The sequence below is a fragment of the Cnephaeus nilssonii genome (genome assembly GCF_951640355.1).
Source record: "Cnephaeus nilssonii genome assembly, chromosome: 4".
Classification (NCBI taxonomy): Eukaryota; Metazoa; Chordata; class Mammalia; order Chiroptera; family Vespertilionidae; genus Cnephaeus; species Cnephaeus nilssonii.
The window spans coordinates 31,922,922-31,935,896 of NC_137075.1; the positions used below are offsets into that span (position 1 = coordinate 31,922,922).

Here is a 12,975-nt window from a genome sequence, read left to right on the forward strand (position 1 = left end):
GGGCCACTAGTTTTATACAATGACAGAAAACTAAATGCAAATCCTAGAGAGAGTCTAATGAGATTCCTAAAGGTGAAATTCATTCTTCATATTAAAAGGCAACAATGTAACTACTCATTTATTGTCCACTTTTAGAATATCATATTCCTAGAAAGGTTACTTAATGGGGGGAAGGTAGTGATATTCAGGAAGGGGGCTGCACGTAACAGCACTTAAAAGTAATTTTTAAATGGCAAAGGGGATGAGATCAAAGGCCAGAAATGAAATACAGAGACAGAAAAAGGGAGATAAAGCTTTTCATTGGATTGACAAAAATGTACTTGGTGACAACTGATCAGTGCTAAAAAATTCCTCCAAGCCCCATTCCCTGGGGATCCCAAAAAGCTACTGAACAGCCATTCTCTTTTCTATCCTTGATTCTTCAACAGTCTCCTATCTACTAAGGAATTTATGAGTTACTAGAAGCCCAGTGCATGAAATTCATGCATGGCGGGGGGTTGTCCCTCAGCCCAGCCTGTACCCTCTCCAATCTGGGACTCCTGGAGGGATGTCCGACTGCCCATTTAGGCCCGATTCAGGATCGGGCCTAAACGGGCAGTCGGACATCCCTCTCACAATCCAGGACTGCTGGCTCCCAACTGCTTGCCTGCCTGACTTCCTGATTGCCCCTAACTGCTTCTGCCTGCCAGCCTGATCACCCCCTAACCACTCTGCTGCCAGCCTAGTTGATGCTTAACTGCTCCCCTGCCAGCCTGTTTGCCCCCAACTTCCCTCCTCTGCCAGCCTGGTCACCCCTAACTGCCCTCTCCTGCAGGGTTGATTACCTACAACTGCCCTCCCTTGCAAGCCTGGTCCCTCTCAACTGCCCTTCCTTGCAGGCCTGGTCCCTCACAACTGCCCTCCCTTGCAGGCCGGGTGCCTCACAACTGCCCTCTCCTGCTGGCCATCTTGTGGTGGCCATCTTGTGTCCACATGGGGGCAGGATCTTTGACCACATGAGGGCAGCTATATTGTGTGTTGCAGTGATGATCAATCTGTATAGTATTCTTTTATTAGATAGGATAGAGGCCTGGTGCACGGTTAGGGGCCAGCTGGTTTGCCCTGAAGGGTGTCCCGGATCAGGTGGGGGTTCCCTTGGGGTGTGGGGCGGCCTGAGCGAGGGGCCTGTGGTGGTTTGCAGGCTGGCCACGCCCCCTGGCAACCCAAGGGGAGGCCCTGGTATCTGGAATTTATTTTCCTTCTACAATTGAAACTTTGTAGCCTGGAGCGGAGCCAAGCCTGGGGCTCCGGCAGCCATTTCTGTGGCAGTTAATTCACCTTCTACAATTGAAACTTTGTAGCCTTAAGCGGGTGAGCCCAGCCAGGGTGTGCGAGAAGCTTTGCTTCCCCTTTGCTTCCCCTGAAGCTTTGCAACCCTGGCCTGCTCTCTCAAGCTCCATTCTGCCGCCATTTGTTTGAATTTGTTTACCTTCTATAATTGAAACTTTGTAGCTTGAGTGGAGGCTTAGGCCTGCAACGGCTATGGAAAGCTTGGCTTACTCTGTTACCTGGGAAACCTTGCTCTCTGTGGCTGTAGCCATCTTGGATTGGGGTTAATTTGCATACTCGCCCTGATTGGCTGGTGGGTGTGGCTTGGCTGGTGGGCGTGGCTTATGTAGCGGAGTGATGGTTAATTTGCATATTACCATTTTATTAGAGAGGATAATATCTCAATATGTCTCTCCTTATACCTCCATGTTCATTCTTGCCCTAAAGGTCACACTTTCTCTATTTTGCACCATGTCTTATCATCCCCATCATTCCCTGACAGTGTTAAATGAAGGTATGTGTGTGCATTGTCCCCAAGGCTGTCATTGAGCACACAATAGCGCACATTCAATTCTTCTTTGGCCGTGTCACTGTCTGGTTAGATCACCACGCAACTGTAAAACAGGAAGAATGGCGTATGTGGAAGAGTGAAGGAAAAGACCACCTCTGCTGAGGCCAGCAGTTTTTCCCGGGGACTTTGTAGAACTGAGCCCAGCTCTTCCTTTGTTACTAAAGTGTTTGCCATGTGCACATCTCATTTTCCCCATGAGGTGCTTTGCCTTCAGAAGCACAGGTAAGCCTCCTACCCTCAGGGGGGCTGAGAATCTCAGATTGCTCTTTATAAGGCTGCCATGCCGGCTTTACCAACAGAAAGTATTTAAGTGAAATTTCTGGTCATTCCCCCAGAAACTCATTGTAAAGAGAAAGAAGGAAAGGCATCATAAACCCTAATTAAACCGAGGGAGAAATATCTAAAGGTGGCCAGGAGGGAATACTATGAGAAGAAAATATTTCAATGGACAGATATCCAGGAAGGTTATCTTGTTTGTAATTTCTAAGAAGACTCTCTGAGCATAACTTCTAGCCTGAGATACAAGAAGAAAAATATCCAAAATCCTACTTGCCTGCTCTGACCTGTTCTTTCCCCTATAGAAACAGAGCCTCAAGCAGGGATTGCAGTGGCAATGATTTATTTAGGAGGTGCAAGCCCAGGCAGTGACAGGGAGGACAGAGAAAGGGTCAAGGTCAGATGCAGTGCCTAAGATAGTGATATTACCCCAGCTGGCCACTACTTCACAGCAAGTTGCTAAGAAACAAGGTAAGTGGCTCAGCAAGCTTGGTCACTCAGCCTATGGGACTTCTCCAGAGCCATTGTGAGGAGTGTCACAGGAAGGAGAGAGCATTTGGTGTCTGAGACAAAAATCTGAATGTATTGCTTGCTAAGTAGGAGAGAGTAGTACTTGTGAAGAAGAGTGTCTCTGAACCCAGCAAGATCTAAACGTATATAGGTTCTGGGAATTGGGAAATCCAGAATTTCATGGACATTCAGAAATAGGAATGTTTAGGGATTGGCTGAATTTTAGCTGTGGGATTATGGGAAATCATAGCTGTTTGGCTGCTGTCTTCTTACCTCCCAATGAAGGGGCAACTAGAATAGCTGGGAGAGAGGGAGAGAGAGAGAGAGAGAGAGAGAGAGAGAGAGAGAGAGAAGTAGCCCAACTTGTTTAATCATAAAAAAGGGATTTGGAGCCCCGGCAGGTGGCTCAGTTGGTTGAAGTGTCGCCTGATACACCAAAATGTTTGTGGGTTGGATTCCTGGTCAGGGGACATGTAAGTTGCTAGTTCAGTCCTCAGTAGGAGCATGTAAGGGAGGCAATCGATTGATGTTTTTCTTTCACATCCATATCTCTCTCTCTCTCTCTCTCTCTCTCTCTCTCTCTCTCTCTCTCTCTCTCTGTGTGTGTGTGTGTGTGTGTGTGTGTCTTCTTCCTTCCCTTCTTCCCTCCTTATTCCTCTTTCTCTCTCAAATCACTAAATATATCCTTCAGGACTTTCAAAAGGGACATGTAGTTCTGACCTATGTGCTGAGTGGTTAGTGAGTCCACACTGCACCAAAGGGTCATGGGTTCAATTCCCAGTCAAGAGCAGGTAAGGACAGTATTTGAGTTGCAGGTTTGATCCCCATTTCTTGTCAGCATGGGTGCAGGAGGCAACCAATCAATGTATCTCTCTCACATCAATGTTTCTCTCCTTGCTTCTCTCTCTCTCTCTCTCTCTCTCTCTCTCTCTCTCTCTCTCTCTCTCTCCTCCCTCCCTCCTTCCCTTCCACTCTCTCTGAAAATCAATGAAAAATATCCTTGGATGAGGATTAACCAAAAAAAAAGTGTGGGAAGGGTTGGAGGGGTGACCTGGAGAGCCTGGCTCTGCACAGTAAGGATACAGCACAAACTCTTCCTAGTGAGAGGACCAAGAAGAAATTATCAACAGGTAACATCCCAGAATAGCATCTTCCTTTTCAGTTTTGCTTAAAAAATAAATAGATCCCTTGAGCCCAAACAGTTACCCCCATGCTGTCCTCATAAATTTCTGATTCTGGTTGTCTAAAACATGGGGAAGAAACCAAAGCTTTTTCACCATCCAGCTCACTGAGGGGTCATCACAACAACTTGTCTCACACCTGGACCCCCCACAGAACAGCAATTGGCAGGAGAGCCTATCAGAGCAAAACTGCAGCTTGGCCTCTGTGCCCTGATGATCTCCCCTGGACAAGGGAACCCTAGGGCCCCAAACACAGGGCAGACATCAGAGTTAGAGGACCTTGTCCAGGGACCTGGGATTAAAGGTAGAAAAGTGCCCATAGACCTGCACACCCTCTCCATCTCTGCCCAGCCCTGGGTTCCCCTCGGATCTACTCCTCATCACCTCCCCCTTTCATCTGTGTAGACGTCCCTGAAAGGATCCCATTTTGGATCATTTCCAAACACAAGCCTCCCCAGGAGCAGAGCTGGGAGAAGACTATCTGTATCACACACTTCGTGTGTAAGGCACCTGGAGAGAAGGGATTTATAACTCCTGGAAAAAATGGAAACCTTGGTTTTCTTTCTAGATGAGGGCTTCGTTAAATCATTTTTGTAGCTAATGCAGTCTTTTTTTTTTAATCCTCACCTAAGAATCTACACTAATAAAGGAGAAAGATGCAAATTGACCATACCTCTGCCATGTCCACCAGCCAATCAGGAGTGAGTATGCAAATTAACCCAACAAAGGTGGCAGGTTAATTTGCATATGCAGGCACCAAGCGGCTGGGGGATGGGCGCCAAGCCCGCAGCCTCCAAGGACCATCGCTGCCTGGGGAGGCGAAGACGGAGGTGCCAAGCCCCACCCACAGGGTCCTGGGACCATTGCAGGCATGGGGTTGCTGAGACCCAGGCCGGGCCTCTGGCCCCAGATCCACAGCTTCATGGAGACGGACTCTACCAGGCCGCCAGGAGGCCATGTGGCTGGGCCGCAGGGTGCTTGTTCAAGATGTGACACAGAGAGGAGGTGCGGGAGGAAATCCAAAGAATGGGATGTGGATGACCCAGGTGAGGGTGGAGAACTAGCAGAGGCACGAAGCCCGACTGCGGGGCCACCTGAGGGGCGGCTCCAGGACAAACACCAAGGCTTTGGCGAGGAGGCGGGTGTTCCAAGGGGCGCAGAGCAGCGCCACACCATCCCTCTATGAGTACACCCCACACAGGCGCTGCCTTCGCCAGCAGGCTCTGGGCGACATCTGCAAATGCTACTGCAACCTCTAACATTCTGGGCAAAGAACTGACCCTGTGCCCCTCTGGGTACCAGGCTTGCTAGGAGTGTGCTGTCACCAATGCCATAGATCACAGGCAAAACCCTGGCAAGGCAGGGTGCAACGGATGGGGCTCGGGCCGGAGCAGGGGGCCGGCGGGCAGGGATCTGCCTCACCTGCAGAGAGAGAGAGGTTCTGCAGTGGCCCCAAGATGCGGGTGGGCTTGGCGGGGAATCAAGGGGCATGGAAGAACACCCAGGCAGAGGGGCAAGGACCCGCAGCCCTGAGGCGGGGGTTGAGGGGTGGCGCCACCTCAGTGGAGGGGTGCCGCACTGCAGGGTAACTGACTGACTGACATGATTCAGAGAAGCTCCAGGCGCTAACCCGCTAACCGAGCCTCGCCCAGGCGGCCTTCACACTACAGAGATGGTGACTCCTGCTCCCACCTTGGCCGAAAAGCAAGTGCACGCCTACCACCTGCTCCGGAGAAGGGGGGGCAGCAAAGAATGGGGGTGGGGGACCAGGGAGAGGAAAGAATGTGGAGCGTCCAAGATGAAGAGGTGCTTGAGAAAGAGGCTCGGATGCCTGACTGGAAGGTTTGTTCTGTTTGCCCGATGGCTGCCCCTTAGGAAGGGCAGAGAGCATGGCTCTGAGGGCTCCCAACTTGAATTGGCCTCAGTTTCCTGGTCTATAAAATAGATTAAGCATGTCTCAGTGCCTTCACTGAGCTTTGATGGCCAATTGAGATACTATATAAAGAAAATGAGGGAAGAAGTGAGAAAGAAAAGGCGAACAACAGAAGAAAGACTGGAAGGAACCTGTAAACCCATTGTCACTTAAATAAGGAATATAGTCAATAGTGTTGTAATGATGGTATGATGCCAGGTGGGTACTGGAAATATCAGGGAACACTTTGTAAAGTATATGATTGTCTAACCACTATTCTGTAACTAATATAAAACCTGAACTTAATACAAAATAATATTGAATGTAAAGAAATGAAAATAGGAGTGAAATTTTTATAAACTTCAAAGTTTAAATACAGGCTGTAAAGGAAGGGTGGGGGAAAATAAAAATAGTGTTTTTCATTTTACCACTGTATTGTCTTTTCAGTACATGAAAAAGACAGTTGTCTTTATATGCTGCTTTTATACTTTTCTAAGTCATTATCTCATTTGAAATTCAGGCAACTTAAAGACAAGATAATTATTCCCCCCATTATTCAAAGAAAGGAAATCTTGGTGTCTGGCCCCAATGATTCCATCTTCAAGCCCTTATTGTAAAGCAGGGTTAGTGAAATTTTCTGTGAGGAGTCATATCTATACTAATAAAAGCCTTGGGGGTGATCAGGCCAGCAGGGGAGGGTAGTTGGGGGCAATCAGGCTGGCAGAGGAGAAGTTAGGTGTCAATCAGGCTGGCAAGGGAGCAGTTAGGGGGCAATCAGGCAGGCAGGCAAGCGGTTAGGAGCCAGCGGTCCCGGATTGTGAGAGGGATGTCTGACTGCCTGTTTAGGCCCGATCCCAAGGATCGGGCCTAAACAGGCAGTCGGACATCCACCGAGGGGTCCCAGATTGGAGAGGGTGTAGACCAGGCTGAGGGACACGCCCCCTCTGTGCATGAATTTCGTGCACCAGGCCATTAGTATGTTAATGGTTTTAGAGAGAGATGAATGGGGTGAGGGGAGAGAGAGAGAAAAACACGTATCAGTTGCCTCTGTGATGTGTCGGGAAGATGGAACCCCCAAACTAGGTTTGGGTCCTGACCAGGAATGGAACCCACCACCCTTTGATGTATGAGTCGACGCTCTAACCAACTGTGCAACCCTGCCAGGGTTATATAGAAAATGTTTATTATATTAAGGAAATTACTTCTCCTTTTGATCTGCCAAAAGGTTATGTTCGTTATCATGTGTGAATGTTGAATTTTTTTTCTTTATTGATTAAAGTATTACATATGTGTCCTTATCCCCCCAGTGAATGTTGAATAAACATCTCAAATGTTTATTGAGATAAGTTTTCTCTCTTATATTTCCCTTATTGAGATAATAAGATTTTTCTCCAATTTGTGTAGCAAATTATGGTACTTGACCTTTCTAATGTCAAATGATATCTACATCCTTAGTATAAACCTAACTTGCTCATATTGTATTAACTTTTTATATATTGATGGGCTAATTTTGACAGTTGATACTCTTGTAGGCTGTTTGTGATTATAAATTGTGATGAGATTGGGCTGTAAATTTCCTTTCTTATTCTGTTGCTTGTATCAAGGTTACACTATCCTTATAAAATGAGATAGTGTTCCTTCTTTTTCTCTTTTCTGCAAAATGTTGTAGCTGAAAAGTTTTCCTTTCTTGAATTTCAGTAGAAATTACAGTAAAGCCATCAAGGTCTGTTCTCTATGTGGAAAATTATGGATTGCTGATGCAATTTCATTGATGGTTCTAGTGTTACCTAAGTTTGCAAATTTTTCCTGTGTAGGTGTTAGTCAGTGATGTTTCTGTTTTTGACTAAATTTTAAATGTATTAGTATAAGTTTTTATAATATTCTTGGCTTAGCTTTTAATGGCCTATAGTATTTATAAAAAATATTCCCTTATTAGTTCCTCATAATAAATATTTGCACCTTCTCTCTTTTTTTATTATATCCTCCAGACGTTTGTCCATTTTATTAGCCTTTTCAAATAATCTTTGCTTTATTAAAACTCTCTGTTGTATGTTTACTTACTTCATTAACTTCTTCTACCTCTTATTCTATCTTCCACTGACTTCTCTACTAGCATAGTATATCTTCCTGCCACAGTTCCACTGGTAAAAGGCTCTCAGAGGCCCAGTGGGGCTCGGGTCGGAGCAGGGGGCCGGCGGGCAGGGATCTGCCTCACCTGCAGAGAGAGAGAGGTTCACTGCAATACCTGAGTTCTGGGAGGACTCTGAAGGGCTGGCTGGGATGCTCCAGATCTTCTGCTTTGTTCACATATGGCTCCAGTGTTGCTTCCTGGTATTTGGTCAGAAACAGAGGAACTTACCAGCAGGGGAATATCTACACCTAGGAGATGTCATACCAAAACTCGGGGACAGATGGGGCTGTGACACAAGCATCTGTAGGTGTGAATTAGATTTTCCAAACAGGACACTTTGCTACATCTGCCCGGAACTGAGAAATAGACAGAAAGAAAGACCCACCAGGTTTTCAGTCATATATTAGAGGTTCTGGTAAATGACTCAGTAGCATCCCTCTTCCCTATCCCAAACCAAACTTTTGGTCACATCACACATAGACATGGCAAGAAAGTGCACACCCTGAGTGAGATGGGAAGACAAAGAACCCATTCACTCCAGAAGGGTGAGGTATGACCTTCAAGCCTTGAGGGAACTAAATGCTTTCGGGAAACGAAATGGCCTTGGTGGGCAAAGTTCCTGGGGAGATAAAGGTCCTCAGGTGGGGCAAAGAGGTTGGAGGGGGTAGGTGTTGCTATCCAAGGTCACATCAAAGGCAACATCACAACTCAGAACATGGCTCCATTCCAACTCTCTCCCGCCCAGAAAAACAGTCAGCACCAATTGATTAGCGGGGAGGGCTCTCTATTGTTATACTCACTCCAGTTTGGTGAGGATGAGCACACTGTCTTCACCCAAGCTCACTTCTCCTTCCCTTTTCTTTGTAGTCCTCTCTACTCATCACCCCAGACATTTGCTCACTCCAGAGTTTTACTGAATTATCCCCAACCCAACATCCAAGCCTTGCTCTTTGTTGCTGGCTGGCCATAGGAAAAATTAGAGTGTTCTAGTGGATGCCAAAAGTCTGGAAATCTCATAGATGTGCATCTGTCCTGTAGACATTTTTCTCTCCCCATCCCTGCCCTCTCTCCCCATCCTTACTACTACAGAGGCCAGATGGGAGCACAATCTTCCCCACACCAACATATAACCCAGGTTCTCCTTCTCTGACTGGTCTCTCCCTCAAAACTGTTTTTGATGTCATGTAAACACTCCAGAAATTCTGAATGACATTCCACTCTCCTAATAGTGATGTAGAGGTAACTCCTAACTGAGGGAGGAATCTCTTTTCAACAACACAGAGGAGTCTCATGGACAGATCAGATCAGCCAAGTTCTGGCCCATTATACCTGTAGGTTCTAATGGTGGCATAACTTGAGAATGACCAGGCTCAGAGAAATTGGTTTATAACAGGAGTCTCAAATGCCATGTGTGAGTGTGGGAATGTCATGTCATTGTGACATTGTCATTTCCTACAAGGAATGGCCCTGCCCACTTGCAATGAGCACTAGATGTAATTTGGTGAGAGGCTAAGGCCCAAGGGGATTGATTGCCCATCATGGGCCAGGCATGACATTCTGCTGCATGTTGGGGAAGAACGTCAGGGAATAAAGGATAAGATCAAAGGGAATACATGATCCAAAGGAACTTTTCCATCACAATATGGTAGCCACTGAGATACCTTCCTCTTCTAAGAGAACAAGAATCCCAGATTAAACATATAGACAGAAACTTTTATTCTTCAACACCTCTTTAATTTTTCCCCAGATTCTTGGGACAATATCATAAATGATGATGTTTGTAGAGCTGTGGATAAGACCACAGACTATGAAACCACATCTCTGCACTGTCCCCCCTCTTCCCCTCTTATAAGCTGGGTGATATAGAGCAGGCCCCCTACTTCCTCAGGGCCTTAAATTGCTCATTTGTGAAATGTAAGAAATATCAATAGCTAACTCAAGGAGTGAAGTTAGGATCTATGGTCAGAGATCAATAAATATTAGCCAGCATTAAGATGTTAGATATTATCTTCTCATTTACAGTAATCACATCATTTTATCTGACTAATCATATCTTATTTTCCAGATATGTTTATTAATAATTTATACTTAGACACAGATTCTTTAAAATTACAAGTCCCAAATGAATTTCACTGTCTCTTAGTTTGATTCAACTTTGATCATATCTAGAAAGAAGTTTAGTCTCTCCAGTGAGGCTTTCCCCAGGTGGGGTTCTTTCTTAGGAAGGTACCTGTTTCACACTCTTTTCCACATGTCTGCCACCTCAGCAAGCTTTCCCCTCCTTTAATTCATATTTCTACTTCTGGACTTGAGAGAACTTTCCTACATGGCCCTGGCCATGTGCTAGCCATTGGAGTTAAAAGAAAAGGCTGCCCTTTCATTTTCAGCCTAATCAGCATAGCATGTCAAGGTGGCTATGTTCAAGATCCCAGACCAACTCTTGAAAAACAAACCCAAATAGTTAGGGAGGCAGGAATGAGAATGGTGAGAAAGGTCCAAAGGAGATACATAGATGCTTAGCAAACACAGGGAAGATGCTAAACCTCATTAGTTATTAAAAATATGTAAACCGAAACTATAATGAAATACCATTCCATACCCACTAAGACGGCTATAATAAATAATAATAACCAGTGTTGGCAGGAAGTAAAGAAATGAAAGTATTTATATGTTGCTGGTGGGAATGTAAAATGGTGCAACCATTGCAATAAACAGTTTAGTGATTCCTCGAATACTTAAACCTAGGATTACCATCTGACTCAGCAATTCTACGCCTAGGTATATAGCCAAGAGAAATGAAAACATTTCCTCAACACTGAAGTTTTTACACAAATATGTATAGCAGCATTAGTCACTACAGCCAAAAGGTGGTAACAACCAAATATCTGTTGAAGATAAAGAGATAAATTGGGATATATACACACAAACACAAGGAATATTATTTAGCCATAAAATAATACTGATAAGTGCTACAACTTGGATGAACCTCAAAACCATGATGCTAAGTGAAAGAAGCCAAACACAACACCTCACATATTACATGATCCCTTTCATATGAAATATCCAGAATAAGCAAATCCATCAGAGACAGGAATGAGACTAGTAGTTGCCAGAGGTCAGGGTGGGGTGTTGCTGGTAGAGGGAGAATGGAAAGTGATTAAGTACCAATTAATTTGTGGGTACACACAACTTAATGGGTATAAATAAAATGTTCTGCTTGGGTGATGAGAAAGCTTTGACACTAGAGAGAGGTGGTGGTTGCACATTTAAATGCCACTGAATTGTACACTTTCAAATAGTTAATTTTATGTTATGTGAAGTTCACCTCAATATTTAATAAACATAATATGTTTGACATAATCCTCTTAGTTTTTAAAAATGCAGATATACATGAGAGAAAAGTACTAGTATGTTAGTTCATAACTCAATACAGTAAAGATGATTATCAATGAAGAATCTGAAATCAGGTCATTTTGATTGTTTTCTCTATGATTAAATTGTTTTTAAAATTTTCCAATAACTTCAAAAGTTAACTGCATGTTAAAATTTTTAATAACTAGGAAGCAGAAGCTACAGTGGAATTGAATAATAGATTTTTTAAAACATGGGGAAAATTCTTACATCATAGGGTTAAGATAAAAGAAAGTGGTATTGTATATATAATATAAATATAACAGTTTATATATAACATGATCTCAAGTACTTAAAATGCACTTCTTATGGTAACACTCTATGAGGGAGATGGGGTTGGGCAAATGAGTGACATTTTTCTTTTTTACTTTCCAAAGTTTCCTTGTTTTTCAAATCAAAGTACTGCTTTATAAAATTAGTCATTTTATATTATATGAACATCAATCTATAATAATAAAAGCATGATATGCTAATTAGACCAGACAGCCCAATGACCTGGAGGACCTTCTGGATGAAGCCAGGGCTGCAAGGGCCAAGGCAGCCACCACAGCTGCAAGGGCCGAGCCCCTTGCACAAATTTCATGCATCGGGCCTCTAGTACTGTGTAATAAAGATGTAATATGCAAATTGACCCTCACACCCTTGCACAAGATGGCCACCCCTATGCCGTCAAAGATGGCCACCACAAGATGGCTGGCAGGGGAGGGTAGTTGTGGGCAATCAGGCCAGCATGGGAGAGCAGTTGGGGGCAACCAGGCAGCAGGAGAGGACAGTTGGGGGTGACCAGGCCAGCAGAGGAGGGCAGTTGGGGGTAACCAGGCCAGCAGGGGGGTTAGTGAGGGACGACCAAATGACTGAACAAGCAGGCTGCATGGGGCAACCAGACTGGCAGGGGGGTTAGTGAGGGACAACCAAACAACTGAACTCAGGCTGCATGGGGCAACCAGGCCAGCAAGGGGGGGGGGGGGGGCAGTTGGGGGCAACCAGGCCAGCAGGGGAGGCAGTTGGGGCAATTAGGCTGGCAGGGGTGGCAGTGAGGGGCAACTAGGCCGGGGGGCAGTTGGGGGCAATCAGGCCAGCAGGTGGGGACAGTTAGGGGTGATCAGGCCTGCAGAGGGGGGTAGTTTGGGGTGACCAGACCTGTGGGGGGAGGCAATTAGTAATGACCAGGCCTGCAGAAAGAGTGATTAGGAGCCAGCTGTCCAGGATTGTGAGAGGGTGCAGGCTGGGCTGAGGGAACTTCCCTTCCCCCCCCCCCCCCCCGCAAGCATGAATTTCATGCACCGCGCCTCTAGTTTGTAAATAAAACCCCTCGGGAGGACACTGTGATGATGAATGGGTTGCTATGTCGGTTTAGTGGATGGTGATGATGCTCTGTACCTCCCCTGTGCATCACTCTACCATGGCCCTTCCCACTCAGTACTCTGCTCCCTGATGTTTCTGTCTCCCCCATCAGATGGTCAGCTCTTTCTAAAGCAGCGGTTTTCAACCAGTGCCCCACAAGAACTTTTAAAACATCAATACCAGACTATTTAGTCAGGAGCACTAACCTATTTTCCCTTAGGTCAGCAAATAAAAAAAATGACAACAACCCAGCTGGTGTGGCTCAGTGACTGAGCATAGACCTATGAACCAAGAGGCCACAGTTCAATTCCCGGTCAGGGCACATACCTAG

The 12,975-nt window shown here is 45.5% G+C and overlaps 1 pseudogene across 1 annotated transcript in view; it reads left to right on the plus strand.

Moving 5' to 3' along the window:
• LOC307097642 overlaps window positions 1–12,975 on the plus strand; it is a 33,528-nt pseudogene that overhangs the window by 16,439 nt on the left and 4,114 nt on the right. The gene's annotated exons all lie outside the window — the stretch shown is intronic.